At 36.9% G+C, this 27,937-nt stretch overlaps 1 long non-coding RNA gene across 1 annotated transcript; it reads right to left on the reverse strand.

The window, feature by feature from the left end:
* On the reverse strand, nucleotides 1–27,546 carry LOC148132454 (uncharacterized). The gene is made up of 2 exons (XR_015748020.1): nucleotides 27,271–27,546; nucleotides 1–1,657 (listed from the first exon to the last, which is right to left on the reverse strand). It is a non-coding gene; the product is annotated as an uncharacterized LOC148132454 (long non-coding RNA).
* Nucleotides 27,547–27,937: the final 391 nt, after the last annotated feature.

Genomic DNA, 27,937 nt, shown 5'->3' on the forward strand with positions numbered 1-27,937 from the left:
CCCAAGTTAGTTAGCTCATTTTATTTAATTCCAAGGTTCTTCTTGGACTCTGGGAACATAGCCATTCCTAAGTATGTATACTGGAAATCACAGAAAAAAACTGTAAGGAAAAGAAAGAATGCAAAACCATTATAAAGATGATGGAGGCCAACTTTTTACAAGCTTGTCTAGAACTAGTAAATCAACTTTGTCAACAATCCAGACGCACAACACAGTAGCATGGCATGAATCAAAGCTAGGGATTGTAGTGACTTAACATAATAATTTGAAGCACTTTCGTTGTAATCTAAATGTGGCTGGAAATAGGCATCTGGTTTTCAAACCTCTTTGCCAGTTACCTGTTGAGTTTGCAGTGTATAACCAAGTGGTGTTCACTTCTGGATGATTTCACTTGCGTGTGTGTGTGTGTGTGTGTGTGTGTGTGTGTGTATGCATGTTCGATGGGAAGGACAAAGAGGGCTCAGAGATTAGGGGGGGATTCTCCTTTCTTATTTTTCCCCATTGCTCTCTGTGCAGGTTTGTATTTTCTCAAGCTGCTTGCCTAAAGCTGCTTCTGCAAATAAAAACACCACAACAGAGAAGTGTATGTTCCATCTATGCTAGATGTGATGGAAAGCAGCAACAGCTTGGACTAGAGGCTAAAACATATGAAGAACGGTTGTAGGAATTGTGTCTGTCTAGTTTAAGGAAAAGATGGACTAAGGGTAATATGATAGCAGGGTTCCAATATTGGAGGTACTGCCACAAAGAAGAGGAGGTTGGGTCAACCTATTCTCCAAAGGACCTGAAAACAGGACAAGAAGCGATAAATGGAAACTAATCAAGGAAAGAACCAACCTAGAACTAAGGAGAAATTTCCTGTCAGTTCGAACAATTAATCAGTGGAACGACTTGCCAACACAAGTTGTGGAGGTTTTTAAGAATAGAATTCTTTATAGAATAGGAGTCTTTATTGGCCAAGTGTGATTGGACACACAAGGAATTTGTCTTGATGCAAATGCTCTCAGTGTACATAAAAGAAAAGATACATTCGTCAAGAGTCAAGAATCATAAGGTACAGCACTTAATAATAGTCATAGGGTACAATAAGCAATCGAATCATACTAGGAAACAGTCAATTTAGATCGTAAGGATACAAGCAACATGGTTACAGTCATACAATCATAAGTGGGAGGAGATGGGTGAAAGGAAGGATGGGAGGATTAATAGTAATAGTAATGCAGACTTAGTACAGTAAATAGTTTGACAGTGTTGAGGGAATTATTTGTTTAGCAGAATGATGGCATTCGGGGAAAAACTGTCCTTGCGTCTAGTTGTTCTGGTGTGCAGGGCTCTATAGCATCGTTTTGAGGGAAGGAGTTGAAACAGTTTATGTCCAGGATGTGAGGGGTCTGTAAATATTTTCACAGCCCTCTTTTTGACTCGTGCAGTATACAGGTCCTCAGTTGAAGGCAGGTTGGTAGTAATTTTTTTTTCTGCAGTCCTAATTATCCTCTGAAGTCTGCGTCTGTCCTGTTGGGTTGCAGAACCAAACCAGACAGTTATAGAGGTGCAGATGATAGGTTCAATAATTCCTCTGTAGAACTGGATCAGCAGCTCCTTGGGCAGTTTGAGCTTTCTGAGTTGACACAGAAGAAGAGACTGGACAGCCATTTGTCTGAAATGATATGGTGTTTCCTGCCTGCGCAGGGGATTGAATTAGAAGACTTCCAAAGTCCCTTCCAACTCTGTTATTCTGTTCTGTTATTCATTCTTTATGGATTTGTATATTTTCTCTTGCTTGCTTGCTTTTCTTTTTATCCCTTTTTAACAAATCAAGGAAAGAAGCAGCCTAGAACGAAGGAGAAATTTCCCAACAGTGAAAGCAATGAACCAGTGGAACAACTTTCCTCCAGAAGTTGTGGGTTTTTAAAAAGATTTGACAACCATTTGTTTGAAATGGGGTTGGACTAGAAGGCATCCAAGGTCCCATCCAACTCTGCTATACTGTTATTCTGTAACAGCTGTTTCTCTGGCCATGATCAGTATCCAGAGTTTTTGGCATGCTTCTTCAAGCTACTTCTGCTTTGCAGATAGATTGCAGAAGTGCCAGGAGTCTTGCTGCAGATGCTGTTTTTTTTTCCCTTGGTGGGCAGTAGAAGCCAAAGAGGGGAAACTCATTTAATATGTACGCTGGTTGCTTTTTCTCCTATACTACTTCATCGACAGCTACCTCTGACTAAACAGGCTTTAGAAAGGATCTTACGATCCTGCAAAACTTCAGAATAGAATAGAAATGGCAGTGGGAAACATGTTCACATTGGCTCTTGGGCAATGGTGGGATTCAATTTTTTTTTTTTACTACCAGTTCTGTGGGCGTGGCTTGGTGGGCGTGGTGCGGCATGGTATGGCTTGGTGGGTGTGGCAGGGGAAAATACTGTAAAATCCCCATTCCTTCCCTACTTCTGGGGAAAGGTTACTGCAAAATCCCTGTTCCCTTCCCACCCCACTAACCTGCTTTCCAGCTCCATTCTCCTGTATAGGGTAACAAAAGAAGACCCAGCCAATCAGCTGGGACTTGGTAGGCAGATGGGGCGGGGTCAATCAGAGGTGGTATTTGCCAGTTCTCTGAACTACTCAAAATTTCCGCTACCGGTTCTCCAGAACAGGTCAGAACCTGCTGAATGCCACCTCTGCTCTTGGGCCAAGAAGTCACTTCTCCAGTTAAAAATCTGATCTCTTGAAGCCTCATGGGTATTTTAGGAGATGTGGATCCCTTAGAACTCTTGTGACCCATTGGACATGCTCTATTTCTTCAAGATCCTGATAAGCTTCACAACATCCTGCCTTTTCCATTCTTTTCTAATTAAACAAAGATGAAATGGAAAGAACAAGTACATACTTTCAGCTACCAATCTGTGGAAAAACTCAATTTTTAAACTCTTTTACCAGATTTTACAGAAGGAAGTGGGGGGTGGCAGGAGGTGGCGGGGAAGAGATGGACTTATTTCAACACCGTCATAAAGCAGTTGAAATTTGAAATATGGCGATTGTAAAATGAGCAACTGAAAACAAGCGTGGTCTTGTATCGTTCAAGAATTTGCAGATTTATTTTGGTTCTACCGTCTCGCAGGTGTGATGTGCTTCATAGCATTTGGTTTCCACACATAAGGGATGCACAGTGAAGGATTTATGTTCATTGTCTGTCATACTTTGTCCTGGTTTCCTGCATGCTTGTAAATTTCAATGTTCTCCAATATCCTTCCTCAGTAACATCCTGATTTCCTCTCAAAAAGGCTATTTATTCATCTGAGTGTACAGTATTATTCTGAAAGTTGTTATGTTAATTTTTATTTCTCCAAATGGCCACTATTTGCGACTGGCTCCAAAATGTAAAATATCACGTGCGGTTAAAGTGCAAAAAAAAAAAAAAAAATCCCTCTTTTTTTTTCAGAGCACTTGTGGAAATCAATATGTTGCTCAGGAAGACGTGCATTGTTTCAAGACAACTTTTTATTATTTTTTTACCGTTGGACAGAGGGGCGTACCAGGCTATGCAGCATTTTCAGCTAATACAAACTGCAAATAAATGGATTTAATTTATAGTTTGTTTCCATGTTAACCAGAGTGCACAGCTGAAAACTGCCTTTCCATCCCATTTCTTTAAAAATAAAGCATAATTTTAATTGAGGATGGGCTATATAAATAAAAATAAAACTTGGCAATGATTTCTTTCTGGGGGAAGTGAGGGGACTATCAAATAGGGGGAAAGGATCTTTTTTTTGCCTTGTCTGTAGTGTAATTTTCCTGTAGTATTCAAACTTATTTCCCTCTGTCCATATTTTCTCAAAAGAAAGTTTGTTCCCAAGTAAGAATAGAACCAGAGAGGAGTAGAAATAAAAACTCTGCATCGGGACTAAATTGAAGGTAGGCTAAAGTCCAAAATGATTCTTTGCTTCTTCACACTTACCTCCGAGTAGCAGGAACATAAACTGTGCCGCTGCCCAATCTAGTCCAGCAGATTGTTCCCATAGTGGCCAACCAGTTGCACAAGGAAGGCCTCTAGAGTCCCAGCAGATGGCCTTCTTGCAGCCATCAAGGCTAATAAAAGTAGTCCTTGAATTATGACCATAATTGGCACTGGAACTTCTGCTGCTAAGCAATACAGCTAAGTAGTCATCGTGTTTTTCCAACTTTTTTTTTTTTTTTTGATCCTGGTCATTAAGCAAATCTAGCTTTTCATGTTTACTTTGCTTCTCAGGAGCCAGATGATAAGGTTGCAAATGACCCTAGGACAGGGCTCTCCAATCTTGGCAACTTTAAGACTTGTGGACTTCAACTCTCAGAATTTTTCAGACAGCAGTAGGTTGTTAAATATCCTGTTGTAAGTCAAGGAGCCACTGACTTCCATGAACTGGTCCAATGTCCAAAGTCCATGAACCTACCCAACATGGTAGCGAATTCCCAAATTTAATTGTGTACTGTGTAAAAAAACATTTCGCATAAAAATAATTAAATTGTCTAGATTGTAAATTGTTTTTAATATATTACTGGTCTTATAGTATGTCACTGAGGAATAGAAAAATAAAAACTACACAATTCTTACATACCAAATGCTCAAAGGGAAAAGCTTTGTTCTCAAGGTCTTTCTACATGTCCAGCATAGGTGCAGTCTGAATCCTTGGGGACGGGGTCTTCCATTTGTTGGGAGCTACAGAACTCAGGCCACTGGTCTACTAACATGAATTCAATGTGAATGCAAGACACCACAGCAGCCATCACTTCAGAATCAAATCTGGGTGACTTTACTGGTGATATATTGTGCAAACATATGATGGCGTCACATAGTGGATGCGAACGACTTGTGGAACGATAGTGGAACGACTTGCCTCCAGAAATTGTGGGTGCTTCATCACTGGAGATTTTCAAGAAAAGATCTGACAACTATTTGTTAAAATGTGACAAAAGGAAAAGAAAGAAAGAAAGAAAGAAAGAAAGAAAGAAAGAAAAAAAGAAAGAAAGAAAGAAAGAAAGAAAGAAAGAAAGAAAGAAAGAAAGAAAGAAAGAAAGAAAGAAAGAAAGAAAGAAAGAAAAACAAAAATCTATAAAGAATGAATAATAGAACAGAATAACAAGAGTTGGAAGGGATCTTGGAGGTCTTCTAGTCCAACCCCCTGCTCAAGCAGGAAACCCAATATCATTTCAGAGAAATGGTTGTCAAATCTCTTCTTAAAAGCTTCCAGTGATGAAGCACCCATAATTTCTGGAGGCAAGGTGTTCCATTGATTAATTGCTCCAACTGTCAGGAAATCTCTCCTTAGTCCTAAGTTGCTTCTCTCCTTGATTAGTTTCCACCCATTGCTTCTTGTCCTGCCCTCAGGTGCTTTGAAGAACAGCTTGACTCGCTCTTCTTTGTGGCAACCCCTGAGATATTGCCTTCCAACTTTCTTCAGAATAGGTACAATATATAATAAAGTAACCTCTTAATCTAAATTAAAGCAAAACATCATATAACCAGTTGCCAAGCATCCAATTTTTGATCACGTGACCATGGGGGTGCTGCAACATGTGTAAGTGTGAAAAATGGTCATAAATCACTTTTTTAAAGTGCCATTGTAACTTTGAATGGTCACTAAATGAGCTGTTGTTAAGTTAAGGATTATTTGCTTTCTGTGTTGTTATAATCACCGTGGCAGCTATTTTATAATTAAGCAAATCTTTCCATCTGGTAGAACTTTGGGATGTTTTCAAACTTTGAAAGCACATAGGTGCCCCCCAAAGCTTTTAAATATCAAAAAAAAATAACGTATATTGTATAATATTTCCCAATTGTCTTTAGTGGGATATATTAGCCAATATATAATATTATACAGACTTTATTGGCCAGCTAAATTCCTTCAATTAATATAAGTAGTGTTGGATTAGGCCAGGGGTGTCAAACAGAAGGCCTGTGGGTCGAATTTGGCACATGATGTGTTCAGATCCGGCCCACATGGGCTGTCCTGGAAAATGTAAGGGGCTGGCCCGCGTCACTTCAGCCCAGTCTACCCAACACGAAGAGAAAACATTGGCCATCATGGCTTCAGCCTGGTCTACCCAATGTGAAGAAGAAACATGCCAGCAGTTTGGGGAGTGGCATCAAGCTGGCTATGCCCAGTGAATAATGTAAATCTGGCCACATCCACCCAGTCAGCTATGTCCCTCCACCTCCCTAAGATCAACCACAGCCCTGATGCAGCCCTCAATGAAATTGAGTTTGATTCCCCTGGATTAGGCTATAGGACAACAGAACAGGAGGGAAGAAATTGATTACAGATACAGTCCTTGGCTTACTACTGGTCACTTAGTGATTATTCAAAGTCACAATGAATCTCCCCAGACTTACTTATGACCCGGCTTCCAAATGCCATGCGCCTTCTCCAATGGTCACTGATTCTATTTTGCATTTACAGCCATTTGTAATCCTGTGATCACATGACCTTGAGCTTCATGGGGATTTTGGGGATTTTTTTCCCCCCAGAAACTATATGTTCATTGAAAAAATAGTGAAAAATTACATTCAACTGAGAAAATTATTAACACTGTAGCCTAGATATTGTGTGGAACTCAAATGTTTGGACCACATAGTGTAATATAATGCCAATTCTTGCTTATTCTACAGATTTGTCATAATGTTATGCCCTTTGACTAAGTGTAATAGGACTCAGACATGACCTAATATCACCTGCCCCCAAATGGATCCAAGATTTTGAGAACTAAGCTCAATAATTGCCAGGCAAATTCCTTCCCAATAATCACAACCTTTCTATTTATCCTGTACTTCTTCATCTTACAGATGAAATTGGGGAACGTCTGTATAAAAGGATCATTGAATTTTCCTATAACATATTGGGAGCTGATTTCAACCTATCGTATGGAAATTAAACAACCTCTAGAATCTTCTATTAAAAATGCGTCCAATTGAACAAGCATTATTTATTTGGATAACCCAGGAGCCTTTATTTATTCATGTTGTTATTATTGATTATTCTTGACTCTCAACATTCATTTTGTTCCCTTCCTATTAGAAGATGCTTACCAATTTCACACCTTGTTTCTGGAATAAGCTAATGTCTAAAAGATTGCATTGGAAATTGGGAGTTATCCTATTTAAATCTCACTTCTGCCAGGAAGTCACCAAGCAACTGGACTAAGCTGTTTTCTTAACCAGCTGTGCACAATATTGGTAATTGGTAATAATAATACTGACTTAGCTAAGGCTGTTGAAATGGCCTTAATTTATTTCCTGACTCGTTTGCATGCCATCTCAATCACCAAGGTAACTCTAGGTGACCTACATGATGAGATTAAAACAAGCATACTAGTAATAAAAATGACAGAACAGACACATAAACAAACCATTGATCCGAGACAGTAATCAACTAAAGAAAACCATAACAATCAGGAATAAATTACCAGGGACCAAAACACTTACTCCAGGCCCTGCAGGAAAAGCTAAGTTTTTACAATTTAATGAAATCCTTAAAGTGTCAGGACCATATAAACCTCCGGTCCTATAGCGGTGTGTGTGTGTGTCTTTAAATACTTATTGCCACTATACTTATATCAATTAATCTCATCACCCAAACTGATGCTTTTTTTAAAAAAATCATCCGTTACCTTTCTTCTTCCATTTTATCCTGCAGTTTAGCTCTTCATGTTGGTGCTTGGGAATTTAAATGAGTTATGAAAATACAGGTTTAAAAAGCGCCTCATCAACTTTCTGAACAGTCCTTTTGAATGGCACGACATTTGCCTTTGCTATTCTAAGAGTGCCCGGCTTCTAAAGAGTCTAAACAGAAAAGAAGCCCCTTTAATGCAGAAGGCTTCACTTGGCCTGCCATCTGCTGAGAAAACACGAAGCTCCCAAGCTACCAGGGAGAAATGGCCTTTATCATTTTATGGGCCTTGGTACTGCCATTTGAATAATAAAAGAATGCCAAGCCCCAGAACACCACACGATTCCCGGGAGCAGAAATGACCGTGTCTTAGGCTAAGCCACAATTTGAGCAATTTACTATCATTTTCGAAGGCAAATGTGAGCGATCGGGGAAAAAGTCCTTGTGTGGAGCTGGAGGTGCCAGCGGATAAATGCTTGGCACTTTCAAAGCTGCATTGCGGGGAAGCGTTTAGCTGCTCACTCCTGCCAGCTGATGTCTCTCTAAGTTCCATTGCCAAGAAGCCAAAACTGGAAGCAGGTGCTAGAGGAACTGAATGTGGCTGGGTTTGAGGGGGGGGGAGGTGTGGGTTGGGGTGGAAGGAAGAAAAGAACAAGAACAGAAGTTTGTTTGTTAAAATCCTGTGGCCTTCATTAAGGTTGAAACAATGGTGTACTTTAAACGTGGAGAATATTTCTCGTCGGATAGACCACTGCAACAAACCCAATCTGACAATCAATTGCATTTATCCCCCTGGACTGAAATCCTTGTGTCTCCACCACTCCTCTCCTCCCCCAGAGCTGCGGGTACTGCCTAACAGAATGTGGTCTGCTGATTATTATAACAGCTTTGCTTCGGAGGCAGAGAGCATCTGCTTCTTAATGGGCTCCCATCATCCCCCACCATCAAACCATTATTTGGAAACATCCACCTCCTTCAGCCCAGGGCCTGGGAAAAGAATCTCTCCCCCCAACCAGTTCGGGCTCTTTCCCGTGCCATGTCACCAGTTCAGGCATTGTAGTGTGCTGTTTCCTGATAAAACAGAAGGGAAGCATCCGTAATGCCAAGAATTTACATTCCCCTCAGCCACTCAAATGAGCTGCAGCCAAAAGGCTTCTCTGCCTGCTTTTTATCCTCTGCTAAAATGGCACCTATTCAGGGGAGGAAGGAAAGACAGGTAGAGAGATCCTACTCCTAAAAAGGCAGGGACACCTGGGACCTGGAAACCAGTATTGCAATACGATTTATGGTGTGGCTGCCTTCCTCCAGAATACTTTATTGAATCCACATTTCACCTCTGGCAGCCATATTCAGTGAGCACTAATCACATTCAGTCTTCAACAGCACGATCCGTGGGGTTGTTCTGTGTCACGTTTCCTTCCTAAAGCTTATTTGTAGTTCTGTAAAGCTTTGCTGCAAAAGTGGGCTGCAAAAGCTAAACCCCCAGGGAAAAATATAAAGCTAAGTGCAACTGCCATATATTTAACATTTGAATAGCGCAATAGGATGTAAGGTAGTCTTGAGTCTGTTAATGTCTCTTTCCCAGGCATTCAGATCTACAGAATTTGAGATTTTAAATTTGCTGTAAATGTATAGTACTTTGAGCTAATGCCACCATCTCCAAACTGCATCCATCAAAGGGATTTGACTGCAAAAGGCAATCAATAAGAACAGAGCTGGAAGGGACCTAGAGGTCTTCTAGTCCAAACCCCTGCTCAAGCAGGTCCCTATACTATTTCAGACAAGTGGCTGTCCAATCTTTTCTTTAAAGCCTCAGTGATGAAGCACCTACAACTTCTGAAGGCAAGCTGTGCTCTCTTTTATCTGACCATAATCTTGGTAGCTGCTATTCCCCAGGTCCCTGAAGGTCATTCCCGCTGAATACTGTTTGAAAGAAACCACCTGTGTAACACTCCGCATTTGATGGTCACACATTCAGTAATGTGCAACTTTTCAGAGGCCTTTTTCAAACGACCAAGGCTTGAGAGGTAGGTAAATGTCTGCTTCTCTTCTTCATATAAGGAAATACTTTTCAATATCTTATTTATCAACTGTGGTTCCCTTGCTTTGATCCGCCCTCTTTTGGTTTAAGGGTGGAATCGATGATGACTTAAGACTGGTTGGTGTAACAATTTAATGATTATATTTCCAATCTGTTTTGACTGGATATATGGGAAAGCTTTATCAAATCTTGAGACAAGCTCTAGACATGTGGCTTTTTGAAGAATTTATCATATTTAGAATTACTACAGTTTCCCTGGAAAAAAAAAACTTACTTTGGTTTTTCTGTGTCCTTACATGATGTTAGAATGAGAAATAATTCTATTTCTTTTTGCCACTGAATCCTATTATCAAGCAGAAATAGGAGGAAGAATAGGCTTTGTCTAATGTTATTTCTTTTAACATTGCTTCAAGGTAAACGTTTTTGGCTGAATGACAGAGTTCTAAAAGACTATGAGGCGCTCCATATTCAGTGTTTAATCCATATCTTTGTCAGCAAATGGGATGTGTGTTCCCTTTCAATGCTATCATTTGTGATCACTGCTCTAGTGCTGCCATAATTCATCTGATTTTATTTCATGGCACCGGAAAGCATTTGAAATACTAAGCAATTTGCCAGGGTGTATTTTTGTCTGTGGATGGATGCAAGTGGTTAAAAGCTCCAGACAATGAAGCTTCCAACACTATGTATCAGCAAAGTACGAGGACCAGTAATATAATAATGAAGCTGCTAATGGAATAGGTTTTCTACAGATGAACTGCTTACCAAGCATACTAATAAGAAAGCAAATAATATAGTTACTTTAAAAAAGGTAACATAGCCAGGTCCTATTAAATGAAACTTTTGATGCAGAAGACTTGTCATCAAACTCTGAATTTTATATGTTTTATGCATTACAACTTCGGTAAAGAAGATCGGAACCTGGTCCTTTATATCCCCCCCCCTTTAATTCTGTCTCTCTTCTTTCTTATTATCATTTTTTATTCTTTATTTTAAAAATATTCTTGTTTTTATTCTGTAAAAAAAACCTTCAATAAAATTATTTTAAAAAAGAATTTTGTTCATTTTGAACATTAAATAAATAGAATCATCTATAGTAATGATGAGGATGAAGTTGCTTTTCCATGACCAGCCTTACAGTCTTAAAAGACCTAGTTTCTACTGTACAGTATATACAGTACATACCAAATATTGTGTGCTGCTTGTGAAGAAACTTTTAAATAATAGCATCAAAGGCCCTTTAGCTAAAAAAATAATGTTTGGACAAATGAAACCTCAGTTTTGTCCTTTTCTTGAATCATTTTGCATTATTCTTTGAAGGGAATTATGCATTTTGCATCCAATTTAAGAATATATAAGGGCCTAGGGTCCATTTATTTTACACAACCTGGTTATCTTAAAATGTTTACATTGTACTACAGTGACTTTATTATTTACCCCCACCTTTTCAAGAGATGCCACTGACTTTTATCATAAGGTAGCATTTAACTTGCTTAATTTGTAATGTGGTTAGGGAAGAATAGTAGGTCATATTTTGGCACGTCCATGCAAATAAGACTAGCACATTTTGTACAATTAGTTTAACACAACGTGAACCTAGCTAGTGATTGAATAGTCAGTTGCATAATTATCAGTCATCAATATCAGTGGTGGGATTCAACATTTTTACTATCCGTTCTGTGGGCGTGGCTTGGTGGGCGTGGCAGGTGAAGGATACTGTAAAATCTCCAGTCAGAGGTGATATTTGCCGGTTCTCCGAACTACTCAAAATTTCCGCTACCGGTTCTCAAGAACTGGTCAGAACCTGCTGAATACTACCTCTGATAAATATGCTTTGCACTAGATATTCTGAATGGATCATCTATCTCTCTATCTCTCTTTGTATGTATGTTGCATTAGAAGGTGATTGATATATAAAGCTCTAATCCAACCAAACCTTTGTAACCTTAATCATCGCATCTTTAACTCTCATTATTATATTTCTTGTGTAGGGACCTATTTCCTAATTCTTCACTAAAGTTTGTGTGTGTGTGTGTTATCTATGCATAACTACAAAGAACACACATTAAATTTATTTAAAGACAGAATCTCTTTGGTGGTAGAATGTTTCTATTCCCTTTTGAGGTGCTAGGAAATGTTTCCAATATATGATATGAGCACCGTATGAACTTTGCTGTGTGTTAATGTCAAAGCAATACCCAATAAGGAATCTAGCAAAAGAATGGACAATGTACTTTAGTAGTCTATGGTGGATTATTGTTACAGGACGATTAACTGCATTTATCTATTCAAACCGAAGCCTTATGACATCTTAAAAGGTAACAAACGTATTATGGATAGCGTTGGCAACTGTAGCTAAATAATCCAAAGGCTATTTTCACATAGTTTGATTTCACATATCTCTCTTGTCCCCTCATGTTTTTTTGAAAATATGTCAGAAAGAGAATGAATATCCTAATTATTTTGGTTGTGATTTCATGAGCCTTGACAAATACTTTTTTCCTTTCCACATTACTTTCAAGAGAATTACATATTAATTAAATATAATATAATTATATTAACTACAACAGAAACAGAGTGACTTCCCCAGGTCACAACTGATTTTTAAGGGGGTGCCTGAAATGTTATCCTTAGCCTGCATATATCTTTGTATCAGAAGTGGTATTCAGCAGATTCTGACCAGTTCTGGAGAACTGGTAGTGGAAATTTTGAATAGTTTGGAAAACTGTCAAATACCACCTCTGACTGACCCTGCCCTCTTTTACCTTTATATATGTTGAAAAGCTGATTTCTTTCTGTTCTCACATAGTAGAATATCATCAAGACCTGGCGCTTGTTTATAACATTTTTAAAAAATTATTGCAGCTGGGGGGGAATAGAACCCAAGGCATATTCTGTACCAAACAGAAATGCTACGGACAAAGCAAAAGAATGCAAACAGGATGCGTACATTCTAAAACCATAATTTTCTCTTAGCAAAGTTATGTAGAAGTGGAATCATATTTTCAATAGAAGAGAAACCAAAAGGAATTTTTAAAATGCTATTTCAGAAATCCCATTAATGAAAGTGGCTATGTCAAATTTAAAAAAGGTTTCATAACTCTATTATATATACAAAAACTTTAAGGCAATGTAAACCCATAGTGTATATTTTCATATAAATTTGCAGTAACTTTTATTTTTCAAAAGATTCTGGTTTTGATTATGAGAGGAAATATTTGTGATTATAACATGCACAGGGTGTCATAAGATCCTTAGTATAAGCACAAAACTAAAGGTTTTGTGTCAGTCCCAGTTTGGTAGCTGCAGACCAAAATTTTAGCACCAATGCATTTGCTTGCATGTAATTCACTGTGTGTATAAATTATTAAGAACATTAAATAGAAGCTATACGCTAACAAGAACTAATATAAAGTAAAAAGAACAAAGACAAAATCAAAAGTTCATGAAGAAAAGATAGAAATAAAAAGAAGTTGCTTTTGACTTCCTTCATAGCAAATATAATTACAAAAATAAATGCAAAATTACCTCTGTGGTTACAAAACTGTCTTGTTTCTCTTATCTGTTTTTTTCCTAATCAAAACAGTCATAAATTCATTTTTTTCCTGTTTCATACAAAAAAAAATCTATAAGAAGTTTCCAGGCACCAATGACAATAAAAATTGTCTAATCAAGGAAGACAGTTTAGACATCTCAGCAAATTCCATCATCTTCATGAACTAAGTAGTGGTGATGTTAATAATATTCAGACTTTTATAAAGATTTCTAGTTTTTTTAATGATACAATGAACATAGTCTTATACAATTAAGTCATTACAACCTGAACAGCAATAAACATTGTAAATGTCCTGTTCATTTACTGATATTTTATTATTTATTATCTGCTATGTTTCTCTTTTTCTCTTGGTAGCCATTTATTTTCCCCCTCAATTTTTAAAATAATAAATCAAAGTGGGGAAAAGTCATTGATATAGATAGAAAGCTGAAAGGAGAGAAGGTTAAGCAAATGGCTTACTGAACAGATTTGGGGTTTTTTTTCAGGAAGGGGGGAAAATATGGATTTCACACACACACACACACACACACACACACACACACACACACACACACACACACATGTTTGAATTCTCCTATTGGTCAGTTACAGGGAGTCTTGATTAATTCATGATTTTTCCTACCTGTTCTCAGCAAACTGAATCTAGCAGAAATAAAGACAATTAATGGTATGTTTCAAACCAGTTTAGACTAATAGCAATGGCCAGCCCTGAGCGAAAATTGTCTCTTATGAAAGTGTCCATCTTTTCAAATATATAAACACAATACTTCTATAGACTGGATCGATAAAGAAATGAATTGGTGAATGACAATGTTCATTGCATTCTGTACCAACCAAATAAAAATTAAAAGTATTTAGAAAGGCAGATCCAATCCAGAACTTTAATATATGTGTTTCAGATTCGAATCATATGCAGTGTTTTGTAAAACTTTGATGGAAGGCAAAAATCCTCTTATAATATAACTGTGTTAAACCTACAGGCTTAATGTGCAGAATTTTATACAGTGTTAAAATTGATATGAAACCTGCAGGTCTATGAACTACAGAATGATGCATCGTTTCTCATTGATGCTAACTTTTACAGTTCCTCCAATTCAAATTAAAGTAGACATTTTATTTTGGAGTTTTCTTGTTTTGATATTATCACGAGCATGCAATGTTAAATTCAAATTACTTAAAACAAGAGCTGTCAGCACTGATGACTTAATTCGCATTCACTTAAAAGCCAGTAATATGTCTCATTTCAGAAGAGAACTAGATTTTTTCCCTTTTTTATCCTGAAAATGATTAAATAATGATTCCAAGTACTGTCCAATCCAAAATTGTTTTTGGCTCTTCCTTAGCCACAGAAAGGCTGGCCAAACTAATTTCATTCATATTTTATTTTAATAAGACCCAAACAACAACAAGCAAGTCACTTTGAGGCTCAAAAACATGGGGAAGTTTCTCAGACTCCTCATTAAATGAGAACTATTGATTTGAAATGAACAAAATTTGGTTTACCTATATACTCCATTGGACATTTTTATATGTTAATTAAATTTGTGTAGATCCCCTCTTACAAAAAGTGACTGTTGGGCAACACACAACAATTGGAAAAAATGGATAAAAATACAAATATAAAAATGGCATATATAAAAAAATGTAAAAATCTACATTTAGAAAATAGTATAAAAATAAATATATAAACCATTACGCAAAAAGTGGATAAAAATGGCTACCTCAACAATGGAACCATCTAATTTTGTTTTCTACATTTCTGTTCCCTTGCCTTTATTTTAATGAAAAAATCAAAATGCTGTGAACAAAATGATCAATAACATTTTATCTTAACTTTGAACCTATCTTTATATTTTCTCATAAATGTAAGCCCAGATTTGAGACCAGAATGAATGGATGCTTCTGCTTTGCATTATCAATAATGGATTTCAAATTTGGAGAATGGAGAAAATCTATTTAAACCTATTCATTTAAGACTAAATAATGATTTTTTCTCCAATATTAAATTTATGTCAAGTTAATATATAAATTTAAATTGGTTTTAGAAAGCTTATGTGTACAGATAGAAATTTGAAAACATTGACAGAATTATAGCAGGGACCCTCAGCATAGATTTTTTTATTGTACACAGATGTTATAGTTTATAAATAGACCATAAATTTCTATGCTTAATCATAGCTAATGAATAAATAAGTTTGGTATCCTGTCTGATTATTCTATAATTAGAATGAATTGGAGTTGATGTCATTGGTCCATATGAGAAATTTTTACAGGAGTTGGAGGTTTAGGTTCTGTGCTTATTTATTCTGAAATAAGAGTTCCCAGGAATTTTCCACAATTGGCAAATTTGAAATAATCCCATTTTAAGGAACATGAAATATGATTGAGAAAGATAGTCCAGAATTCCTTAAAATATTGATTAAGATGAGTTTAAGTCCATGGTTGATTTACATTTTGACAAATCTTTACTTCATGACATTTTAAAATGAATTTCCAGGACATTTAATAATTTCTCATAGCAATGACATGTTGTGGTATTTTTATTATACATATTATAATTACCTGTCAGGAGAGGTGAAATTAACTTTCAATATTTCCTATTTATTGATGGTATTTGGCTTTCAACACTGGTCTGTTTTGAGGAAATTGGATTTCTCACAATATTATTACCAAGGATAAAGTCAATTCTAAAGAAATAATGTAAAAATCTTTTACATAATTTTTTAAAGGATTTATTTCCCCCAGAATACCTCATGGTAGCTTACTCTCCACTTTTGTTATTCCGTCTTTTTTCACCAGAAGCTATTATTGTTTTTGGAAGTGACGGAGGAACTAAAATGTGTTTCTTAAGCAAGTTCATCTTTTTAAAAATAAGAATGTATTTATTTACTTATTACATGTATATCCTGCCACAGCCTGCATTGCCTCTTGGTAGTTTGACATGTTATTTTCATGATCTTTGAAATATGTGCTTATAATGCACATTTGGAGAATAATGCACATTTGGACTTTGGAGAAAATATGAAAGGACTTTTAAGGTGGGAAAGGAACAAATCATTAGGGAGGGACTTAGTGAAGATTGTCCGAAGATTGCAGCAAGCACGTGAAAGAAACTCAAAATAACCACATCTTGATTTTTTTTAGTATGTATAAGATTGGCAGAGAAACACTTTCAAGCTTGATATCAATCCTTTGGAATGGGTCATGCCAAGAAACAGACTGGGCAGGGTTCCAGAAATGCTAACTTTTTTTTGTATAGGGCTTAATAACAAAATTACAAAAGACTGTCCCATCTTGTAAGGGACAAAATTACAGCAGAGTTATTTTCAGTTTCTTTCTCATACTTGCTTCAATCTCCATACTTTTCCCAAGGTCATATCTGCATTCCTTTAGAACACTTGAATTTACTGTCCAAATAAATTAGTGCAGGGTTACTTTAAGTAATATGAAATTTTATTCTAGCTGGAATATCTGCTTATGAGGTTTGGACTTGTCTTACTGTTTTCATATTTCAGACTTTCATAATTTATAAAGATCTTGGAATAGACCAAAGCATATATGTTCTTCTTGGCTATATATCCCTGTTATTTTGAATCTATCAAGACATCAACAACTGCACAGTTGAATGAAGAATTTTTCAGCAAAGAGACAGAAGGTTTTCAACCAGTATGATTTTAAAACATTTTTCTGTTTTTAATTTAATTTCAAGGCCCTTTTTTTCTGTACTTTATTATGAGTGTTGTCAGAACAGTACATTTTTAATACTATTATAGATATAATTTTTCTTTATTTAATTCATTTGATATAATAAACCTTAAAAGTTGAATGTTAAATTTAGAATGCTTTCAATAAACATTTTGAATTTTCAATAATACCAGCCTATTTTCTTGAATTATATTCAGTTTGGTCTATTTTCTTGACCCCTCCTTCACTTCCTTTTCTCATATATTTGATTGGTTATTTTCAGTTTGTTGATCTCAGCATGAAGATTTCCTTCCTTCCTTCCTTCCTTCCTTCCTTCCTTCCTTCCTTCCTTCCTTCCTTCCTTCCTTCCTTCCTTCCTTCCTTCCTTCCTTCCTTCCTTCCTTCCTTTGATTGAAAGGGAACAGGAAGATGCATATACATTATTATAAGAAGTAGTACAAAATGAAAAATTATAATTATCTCTTATTGATGCTATTCATTTTATTGACATTTAGAGTCAATACTAGATCTATAAAGTAATTGTCAATTTACATGCTTTCTTCAAAAAAATTATAAAAGCAGTTTGTTTCCAGCAAACAGGACCACACAAAGAAGAGCCACTGGGATTTAAATTTAAATAATATTATGCTGGTATCATACAACAACCTTAGTTTTTAGAAAGAACTCAATGCATATGAAAGTCAACACCAGCTAAAGAATTGGCAGCTGTGATTTCACATTATTGTGTATATAGTAGTAGTAGTAGTAGTAGTAGTAGTAGTAGTAGTAGTAGTTGTTGTAACTGAGAAGCAAACTGAAAATTGGAAAAGCAAAGCTATGCATGGTCAATACCTGGAAAGTATTGAAGGTAAAGCTGACCAAAAGCTTACTTGGAACTGGTTAAAATCAGGAATACTGAAAAAAGAAACTGAAGGCTTTATTTTGGCTGCTCAAGAACAAACCTTAGCCACAAATTTCATGAAGACAAAGATTCAGCATGTCACCACCAACAGCATATGCCACCTCTGTAATGAGAAAGGTGAAACAGTTGAACATTTAATCAGTGAGTGCAGCAAAATCGTACAAACTGACTACCTAGAACACCATAACCGAGTTGCTAAAATCATTCACTGGAAACGGTGCCAAAAGTTTGGATTTGAGTATAGTAACAACTACTGGGAACATCAGGTTGAGAAGGTTCTGGAGAATGAAAAAGTCAAGATCTTGTGGGACTTCAGAATTCAGACTGACAGGCACTTGGCCCACAACACACCTGACATAACAATAGTTGAAAAGAAAAAGGGTTTGTTCATTGGCATTGCAATACCTGGTGATGCATGAATTGAAGACAAGCAGCAAGAAAAAAATCACAAAATACTGGAACTTACATATTGAAGTTGAGCGACTTTGGGAAAAAAAAATTGTGTGTTATCCCAATTATAATTGGAGCCCTTGGAGCAATACCTAAAGGGCTATCTCGCTATTTGGAAATTCTGAATTTATCAGACTTGAATACCCTGATTCTACAAAAAACCACCCTACTTGGAACAGCTTATATCCTCCAACGCTACCTTAACAGTTCCTAGGTCCTTGGTTAGGACTCGAGTGTTGAGTTACCAACCAGCCCCAAAGGCTGTGAATCACACCAAAGATTAACAACAACAACAACAACAACAACAACAACAACAACAACCACAATAATCAAAAATCAAAATCATAACCAGTCAATTGCAAAAAGCAGCTTTACATGGAACAGCTTAAATCCTGTGATGTTACCTTTAATAATATTAAACAGCAACATTTGTCTATTTCAGGTCCTTGGGATTCCATAGATGGATAACAATGTCAAATCCAGTCTAAATGTTTGGCTGCCTTCGTGACCAACAATAGTCCTGTATTTTTTTTATATGCTAATACATCAGGGCTAGTCATTCATCAAGATATAATCATGGTTTTAAGTTTGCAACAACTACCTAACAACTGCTTAAACAACTTGGTATAGCACTGATACAGCAAACAAACAAATTGTTCAGATTAATTTAAATGTGAACAGTTATCATAATAGACTCTCTTGGCTTGGTCACATTCTGTGAATATTTATTTGCCCTCGCCCAATAAAATATCCTTTTCTACTGTAATGCCATTCTGAAAAACACTCTTCTCTGAGATACATTATGGTTTAGATATGTGCTGAAAATGTTGTAATCATTTCAGCATTTTGATATCATACAATGACACTGCTGAGATGCTTGTATCAGTACAGTTGTGTTAATAACAGAATAACAGCATTAGAAGGGAACTCAGAGGTCTTCTAGTCCAACCTGCTGCTCAAACAGGAGACTCCATGCCATACCACACAAATAGCTGTTCAATTTCTTTTTAAAAATCTCTAGGGATGGAACAGCAACAACTTCTGCAGGCAAGTCATTCCACTGATTAATATTGTTACTTCATTTGTAACATTGTTTTACACAACTTTTTGCCTGTTTTGTGCCATCTGGAACTACCTTATATGATAGACTCTATATATTTAAAAAAATGAATAATACAAATAATAATTCAAAATAGTAAGATAGGGGACCGTTATCTTAGATGAAGCTTAAATAAGTTAAATATTGAATCTTTTAGATCAGGGATGTCAAACTCGCGTCATCACAGCGTTGTCATGTAACATATTGCAATTTCCCCCACTTTCGCATGACCCCTCCGGCCTGCGGGCTGCGAGTTTGATATCCCTGTATTAGATAAACAAGGAATAATTTAAAGGAAAAAAACCATATTAACAGGGGAAGTGAGATTAAAAAGAAATATCAGGTGAATATCAGCATCAAATAGCTCCCAAACTCTGATATTGAGATAGTGGCTGTAATTTAATTCAGGAAAGTTAATGGAAAAGACAATTGAGTTTCATTTGCTGAACAACATACTTAAAGTTCCCAATGGTGCTAATTGGGAATTAGGAACCATCCTGGGAAAATAGTGATTATAATATAACTATAAAAAGAGTGTAATATGGGATCCATAACATAAAAAATTTATAATTGTTAATAATTCTTGAAATCTCTGTTGGAATTCTATTTTGGCTGTCCACGTGCATTATCTTACAAACTCTGATATATAACTGATGGCTATCTTCTGCTCCATCTAAACTTTCAACCAGAAGCTTCCAAAGACATATGCTGGTGGCAAGCCAAACGTAAAAATTATTAGAGAGACAAAGTTATTAAAACATTCTGATGACACGACCAGCAGAAAAGATTGAAAACTCATGAAGTACTCTTGTTTGATTAGTGGAGCAGGAGATGTTATTGCTTCACTGAGGTCACAAGTCTGTTCTCTGTTAAATGGGAGGAAGAAAATGAATTTCATAAAATTCTATGACAGCAGATATATTAGAGATGGGGATTTTATTCACATGTGCTGAAATGAGTCGGATATTTTCTATAGTCAGAGAGAAGGAAGTCAGTTCTGAAGAGGTTACTAAGCCTTCTAATTGAAAGGAAAGTTGAGTCATTTAGGAACTCAGACTTAATAAAGCAGGCTCTTTGAGTGAATTATTTTAACTATAACTACCTTCAGATATTATTTTATAAAAAGGTATTTTCTGTTTATTCCTGCAAACAATGCATTTTTCCTGACACAGCAAATACTACAAAATGTTTAGTTCAAAGCTAGCTGGGTAACTTTGGGCTAGTTACTCTCTCTCAGTCCAACTCACCTCAAAGAATTGTTGCTGTGTGGAAAATAGGAGGAGAAAGGAGTAATAGATGTGTTTACCACCTTAACTTATTTATAAAAAATAATAAAGGTGGAAAATAAATAAATAGATAAGTAAGTAAGTAAGGTGGATGGATGGATGGATTACTTCTGAGCCAAAATGCATATTTGGCATTATCAGGTATGTACCCTTTCTAAACCTATTGTTTCAACCAAATTTTAAAGCAAATGAGGTATAGCGATTAAAATATTAGAGGGAGATATAATGGTTCAAATTCACATTTAACCTTGTGGAAATTTTGTGGATAATTTTCTACTCATCAATCTCTCAGTTGATCTTGTGGAGTTGCTGTGTGGAGAATAAAATGAAAGGAAACTCCAAGGCACTCAGTATTGAGCTCTGAGCAAAGAGCAAAAAGGCCAAATATAAATGCACCACAAAAATAAAATAGTAACACAATACAGATTTGCAACAACATTCACTTGGAAGAAGATTGTGGCCGATAAAATAGTAACACATTGACAGTAGGACTTCTTATTGTTTCCTTTTTTTCAACAACTTTCAGCTTCCTTCCACTAAAATGGAAGAATAGATAATTCAGTGGAGCCTTGCTTTCAGCAATTTTGTGGCGAAAAAATCCCCCCCCCAACCAACCCCTAAAAAAAATACAAAAAAAAAAAAGAAGTATTCCCCCCCACCCCCCCCCCCCCCCAACCCCCCCCCAAGTAAGGCAAATAGCCTTTGCCTTTCCTTCCAGGCGGCGATTGACCTAACTCAGGGTCGGGGAGTGACTCCGCCCTGACATCTTCTTCCATTGTCAATTCCTTTATATAGTTAGATGCCCAAATTAATACTTTTTTTTATAGCTGCGCATTTCCCCTACCCCCTAGTCAAGAACCCATTTTTGTAAAATTGGCAAAAAGACACAGCGTACTTTATTTCTGTGCCTATTCTGGACTGGTAATAATAGAATAATAGATGTAAAAAGGCCAATCTGCCAGTCATGGTGCTTTCAACATTTATTATTGTAAGAGCATCAGTTGCAAAGGATCATAGACAATAACAGTAATCATAATAAAACATTCTTCTGCTTCTCGTTTTCTGTTGACCTTTAAAAATGGCTTTCATTTTTACCTGTACTTCCAAAGCCCATGAAATTGGAGTACAAATTATGATCTGGATTTAAATTGGAGTATAAATTATATAATCTATATTTTTTTAATGATTTTGTTCAGTCATGTAATGCATTCCAAGTAGCTTTACAAGTTAAGATGCTTGTACCTTGCTTAAATGCAGTTAATATAGTGGGTAAACTCTGCACTAGGATAGATTGTCCAGGAAGATATTTAATAGGTGCAGTATCCCTAACCACTTGATCAGAAACTTACCTGATCAAAACTTATTTGCCCTAATTATTTTTTTACCCTAAGGCTATAGTAATTATGCTTTTTCACAATCTATTAATAAGCACTTCCTATTGGTAGATGTATGTTTGGTGCATGATTTGCAATATCCCAGGCACGGACATCCAGCAGCATGTAGCATCTACAGGCTAAAATAAAGCTGGATGTCTCAGGATGTATATGGGAGTGACAGAAACTTCTACCAGTATGTTGAGTTGATTAATCAGTATTGACGTTTCATAGAGTTCAAGTAACAATATCAAGTGTAGACTTGGCAGACTATTTTTGCAACCATGAGTATCATTACTTAATAATAGGCAAACAGAAAGATACTTTATCAATGGCTTTTTGTTTTGCAAGACCATTTCTTAAATACAGCAGAAACAAATATACTAATGGCCTTGATGACACAATGAAGGAGTAAACAGATTCAAAGAATAAGGGAACAGAATCTGTCAGATTCCCAGATCAAGATAAGTCTCCTTTGAGTCTCAAGAATTCATGGCTTTGGACATGTAGATTTCTTGCCACTGATATGGAAGTGGCTTGCCAACAGCATGCCTTCTTCTCAGAAGTTCAACTTCTAAGTCTAACCCATAGTTCTCAAGATGTTCTGGTGGTCTCCCATTTGACCTTGGTTAGATTTTCCAAGTTTATCTAAATTTAGATAGATATTGCCACCTAGAAAGGCTTTCTGCTATTCTTTCATTCTCTTTTCGTATTTTCTTTTGATTTGCCAGCAAATTAAGGAGAATAAATACATCATGTGAATGTATTATGATATAAACCAATATTTCTCAATCTTGACAGGTCCACATACCTTAATGTTGCTAAGGTTGAGAATCACTGGTATAAACAATATGCCACCTTCTTTCTACAGTAGAGTGATATATGACGTAGATAGATAAACAGATAGACAGATAGAAATCTTTACCAGCAAAGCAATAGAAGTCACTGTAAACTCCTAGCCCAAAATAAGAGGTCACTCTCTGGTTCTATTTCATGATAGGATTCTCTAAGGTATTTAGTATTTAGTAGATCAATCAGATTGAAATACCCTTTCTCCATAAGCCTTTTTTCTTGGCAGAAGAAAGGAAAGGCAAACAAGCAGCATTTAAGTACTCATTACTGGTGAAAGAAATTCTATTATCAATATTCATATCAAAAAAGATTTCCTTAAAATTTCCCAGAATATTCCAAAATATCATCGACAGGTAGCAAAAATTATGACTATGCTGAAAAAGGAGACTTATAAGCAGTCCTCAAAGTTCTGGCCATCTCAGCACATTTGCATGATTGTGACCTGGGGAATGGCAACTGGCTTGCATTTACAATGGTTGCATTGTCCCATGGATACTTGATCACCATTTGCAACCTTTCTTGTTGGCTTCCTACAAGCAAAGCCAATGAAGAATCTGGCAGGGAAGGTTGCAAGTCACTTTGGTTAGTCACTTGCACCAGTGGTGGGATTCAATTTTTTTTTTACTACCAGTTCTGTGGGCGTGGCTTGATGGGTGTGGCAGGGGAAGGATACTGTAAAATCTCCAGTCAGAGCTCGCATTGGCTGGTTCTCTGAACTACTCAAAATTTCCGCTACTGGTTCTCCAGGACTGGTCAGAACCTGCTGAATACCACCTCTGACTTGCACCCTTTCCCAGCAGGTAGCAGCCACCCATCACAATTGTGCCACTTGTGCACCCTTTTGCACTTGGCAAAACTATTCCCAGACTGCCCCTCACTTGCTTGCTGGTCTGCTTGTGAACCATCTGCTGGTCAAAATGACAGCCATGACACATAAAAAAAAACTAGTGAAACTTTGATTTGCCTTGACCGCTATCTAGATTTTTTTGACTACAAGCTGCAAACAGCCCTCTTTAGCCTTTTGCACCTTAAGTTTTAACAAACACTATGTTGATTTGTGAGAGATGCAAAATATCCGCCTTAAAAAAAGAGAGAATATGGTTACAGCATTATGTTATTTTTATATTTAGGGTAAATTCTAAAAGTTAAATTTTTAAAGACCAACGAATCTTACATAAAGTATGTTGGAGTCCCATCTGCAGCATGTTTCCTGGTGGGCTGAGAGCTATTGTGCTGGATTGCACTCTGAATATTTCTGTGACAACAAATATGTGTGGCATTCTATGCAAACTTCATGCCTTAGAATGCCTCTTTGGCAACCACATTGTTCTGCCTCGACAGGCATATTGGGTGGAAAGAATTTATTAAGCAATATTTCAAAATCAGAGATAACCTCAGCTGTCTCCTGACTTCCATATCTTCACACATAGATTCTACGTTTGTTTGTGCAAACACACAACCATGCAAGCAGGAAAAAAAAATTAGAACGGAAAGGAGAAATTTAAAAGGGAAAGGAGCATATTGTGAATTATTTATATTCATCTCATGGGTTCATTTATATTTTTCTCTGTTATATATTTAACAGAAAAAGCAGTACTGTTAACAAGGCAGGCATTTTGTGCATTAAAGTAGTTCTGGCTGGAATACTTTTGACAAATTCATTGTAAGCTTAACAGGTTTCTGACAGGGCATGTTTTAGATTCACTATTCAGAAAATTACCGCAGTTATTGTTTTGGTACAAAGACTGATTATAGCATGGTTAAGAAGTGAAATATGCCTCTCAAGTTGATGTTAATTGAGTGAATATTATTAATGGGACGTAGGAAGGAAATGGTGATGAATGGCACCATTGAGTAGTACATACTTTACATTTCTATCAACTAAATTTTAGATCTTATTATACTAATTTTCAACTATTTCGAGATTTTAAGCCCTTCCAGGAAGAAAGAGGAATACGTGGAGGTGGATTCAACTCGAAACCTTGATTAAAGTGCCCCTTTGAGGCGGCACTGTGAAATGTCGTGATTAGAAACTACCACAGGCTCAGCCTATCAGAGCATTAACAAAGAAGCTCCTTCATTGTCCTTTTGTAATTTTCTGTGCCTAAGCATGAATTTGTAAATTTCTGGCCACACTTCCAGCAAAGTAAAGCAGCCAGAAAAAGTGAAGCAGCTCGTCTTGTGGCATGGAGGAATATCACCTCAAATTTTCATGTTGAGGGATATTTAAGAGAAGATCACTCTAGGAATCAGAAGAAAGTGATCCATGAAAAAATTGGAGCTGCTTCACATTTTGTAGGCCCATGATACTGTGCTCTTACTGTCTTCTGATGTCACACCCATGTAGGTATTAGGAGTTGTATAAGTCATACAGAATTTTTGTATCATGTTGCAGTCATCCTAATTTTAGCATAAACCAAAGAGTTTCTTTTGAAACCTTTTTTTTTGGAGTGGGGGCACATATGGGTTCTATTTTAGTGCCCATTATACAAAATAGTGTTTGTTGGGCTTTAGATATGATCCATTCCCCTACATAGAATCAGGATATCTATTACAACTGGAGTTTTAATACAAACTATTTAAAAATGCCTATAAAGCTCTGGAGTGATGCAATATTTAGGCATATTCTGAATGTAAATATGGGTGGCATTAAGAACCCAGTTAACCTTGTGGGATCTGTTAATATTACAATGCTGTCTAAAGGCTGTCAATCTTTGCTATCACTGCCACTAAAATATATGTTCATAAACCTGTCATTCTGACAAATGGCGTTTTTCTGGGGCTGAGAGCCTGACTTTTGTTGAGAGCTCTGGAATATAAACCGGTAGGAAGTGCCCTGGGTTTGAGTGACGGTTTTAATACCCAGTCATTCAAGACATAAATTAGGTATGGCCTACTATCTTTCTGGGTATGCCTTATTAAAACTTTGCATGGCCATTTGGCTTCTGAAAAACACCTAGAGGCAAACTCCTTTCTTTATTAATTGGTATGTAAATTGCTGCATTGCTTTATAAATTATTCTCTTCAGATTCAGTCCTTTGTCTTGAAGACACAGCTGATAAGGTCCCCAGTCAGGGAGTCCAGGCATCAGTAAGAGGTGAGGAAGCTAAAAAATAACCCTTTGCAGTCTTTGGTCTGGTCTTAATGTGGCCATTCAAAACAAGATTCTGTTAGTGTCCTCCAGATATCCAGGAACCGAATTTCCAACAAGTATGTAAGAATGCTCAGAATTTTAGTCTCGGTATGAATGGAGGGGCCCACTTTAGGGAAGATGACTTACACCTTCTGTGGTCTATGTTTTGGAACAAGACCTTGTGGTTGTTCTCGTTCATTCAAGGCAATGTGAGTTCCATCTAAAAAAAATTAAAAAGCTTCCATGTAAGAAAACTGCATATCATGTTACCTATGACAAGTATGTAGGCCCACTGAAATAAAATCAGCATAATTCACAGATCAAATTTTGCATAGAAAGATTGAAAAAGTTACTGAGAATAAAGGTTCTTGGGATTGCCATTGAGTGTTGCTTTTCCTCAAAAATAAAATAATGTTTCAGATTAAAATTTATTAGCAACAATTGCCCAACGTAAATCATAGTTCTTTCCATAGTCACTGTGTTAATCGTATGTCAATTTGATAGTTAAATAAGACACCACCTGATGGTTCCTGACAAACTGCATTCCTATGAACTTCTGTAAGTCCATTTATATACCTCATTTCCTTTTTACTTCACAGTTTACAGTGCTTTGCAAGCTTTGCTAAATAAGTGTAGTTCAGTGTTTGCTTTATTATGTCATTATCAATTTCAGGGGATGGCAACTTCGGGGCTAAAAGACCCACTCTCAATCACTCCAAACCATCTTCAGTCACTCTTTATGGCACTAGAACAGACAGGCCCAGGCTGGCCTTCCTGTATAAATGGCACTGTAGAGAGAGAAGTGAAGGTGAAGGCCTGTTTGTTTAAATTAAATACTATAACAGATGGAATGAAGTCAGGGGAATCCTTGGAAGGATGCTCTCTGTTGGCCTGCTAATTCTCTCTCTAAACATTGAGAGACAAACCCCAAATTCTCCCCACCCACTGAATTCAAAAGTGGAACAACCCAATACCAGAATTACATAAGGCAATTCTACTGACTCTACAATTCAGCCACAAAAAGAGGCAAGGTGCACCATGAGGGAGATTTCACCATGACTGGCTGTTTGTTTGTTTGTTTTTTTAAATGAAAAGGAGCATTTACAATGCATGAGAAAAGGTAAAAAGGGCAAAGCAGGGCAGGAAAAGAAGGAGAAATTATTTACTTTTGACCCCATGAAAGGAGATTGGATGCATCTTTAGACTAAAGAACCAAATGATTAAAAATATACTGTACCTCTGTAAGCATTAGAAAGCGCTGCTTTTAGAAAATCATGTTTAACAGTAGCAAATAGGTCCGGGACTTCTATCTCAGAAGTCTCAGAAAATTTTGTGCTAAATGCCCCTCTTCTTGCTGGCATTCTAGTAAGGAGACGTAAGGCTGCACACTTGATTTGGGATAGGCCGTGCCCTACTTTTATAGGGCTTGCTATTCATTTCAAGCCTCCAGACTTCTTGAGCAGCTGCTGTTTACAACTGACCTATTCTTGGAGGATGACAAAGAGCCCTTTCTTTCTCCATTCTCACAGGTGGAATATTTCTGCATTCCACTTCAATTATGTCTTGGGCACTGCTGGAAACAAGAAAGGTGCTGAGTTGCTTACATACCTAGCCCAAGCTGTGCAGTTCTGAACCCTGACAAGCTGGTTAAGATTTGGCAAAGGAGCCAGGAATACACACACACACACACACACACACACACACAACCAACATCCCCCCTCCCTTGTCAAACCACAAATAAAACCCGGCAGCTGCTCGGTGCACTGGTAAATGCATGAGAACACTTTGCAGGACGAAAGGGGCGCCTTCATGCGCTTTGCCCTTCCTTTCATGTGCAGTCACGTCGAGCTGTACATGAGACTGTGGGCTGGGCTGGGGGAGAAACAGTGCAGATTTCAATTTTG

This window comes from Notechis scutatus, chromosome 2 (genome assembly GCF_049901735.1).
Source record: "Notechis scutatus isolate UNSWTSFEM ecotype Mainland chromosome 2, rNotScu1.2, whole genome shotgun sequence".
Taxonomy (NCBI): Eukaryota; Metazoa; Chordata; class Lepidosauria; order Squamata; family Elapidae; genus Notechis; species Notechis scutatus.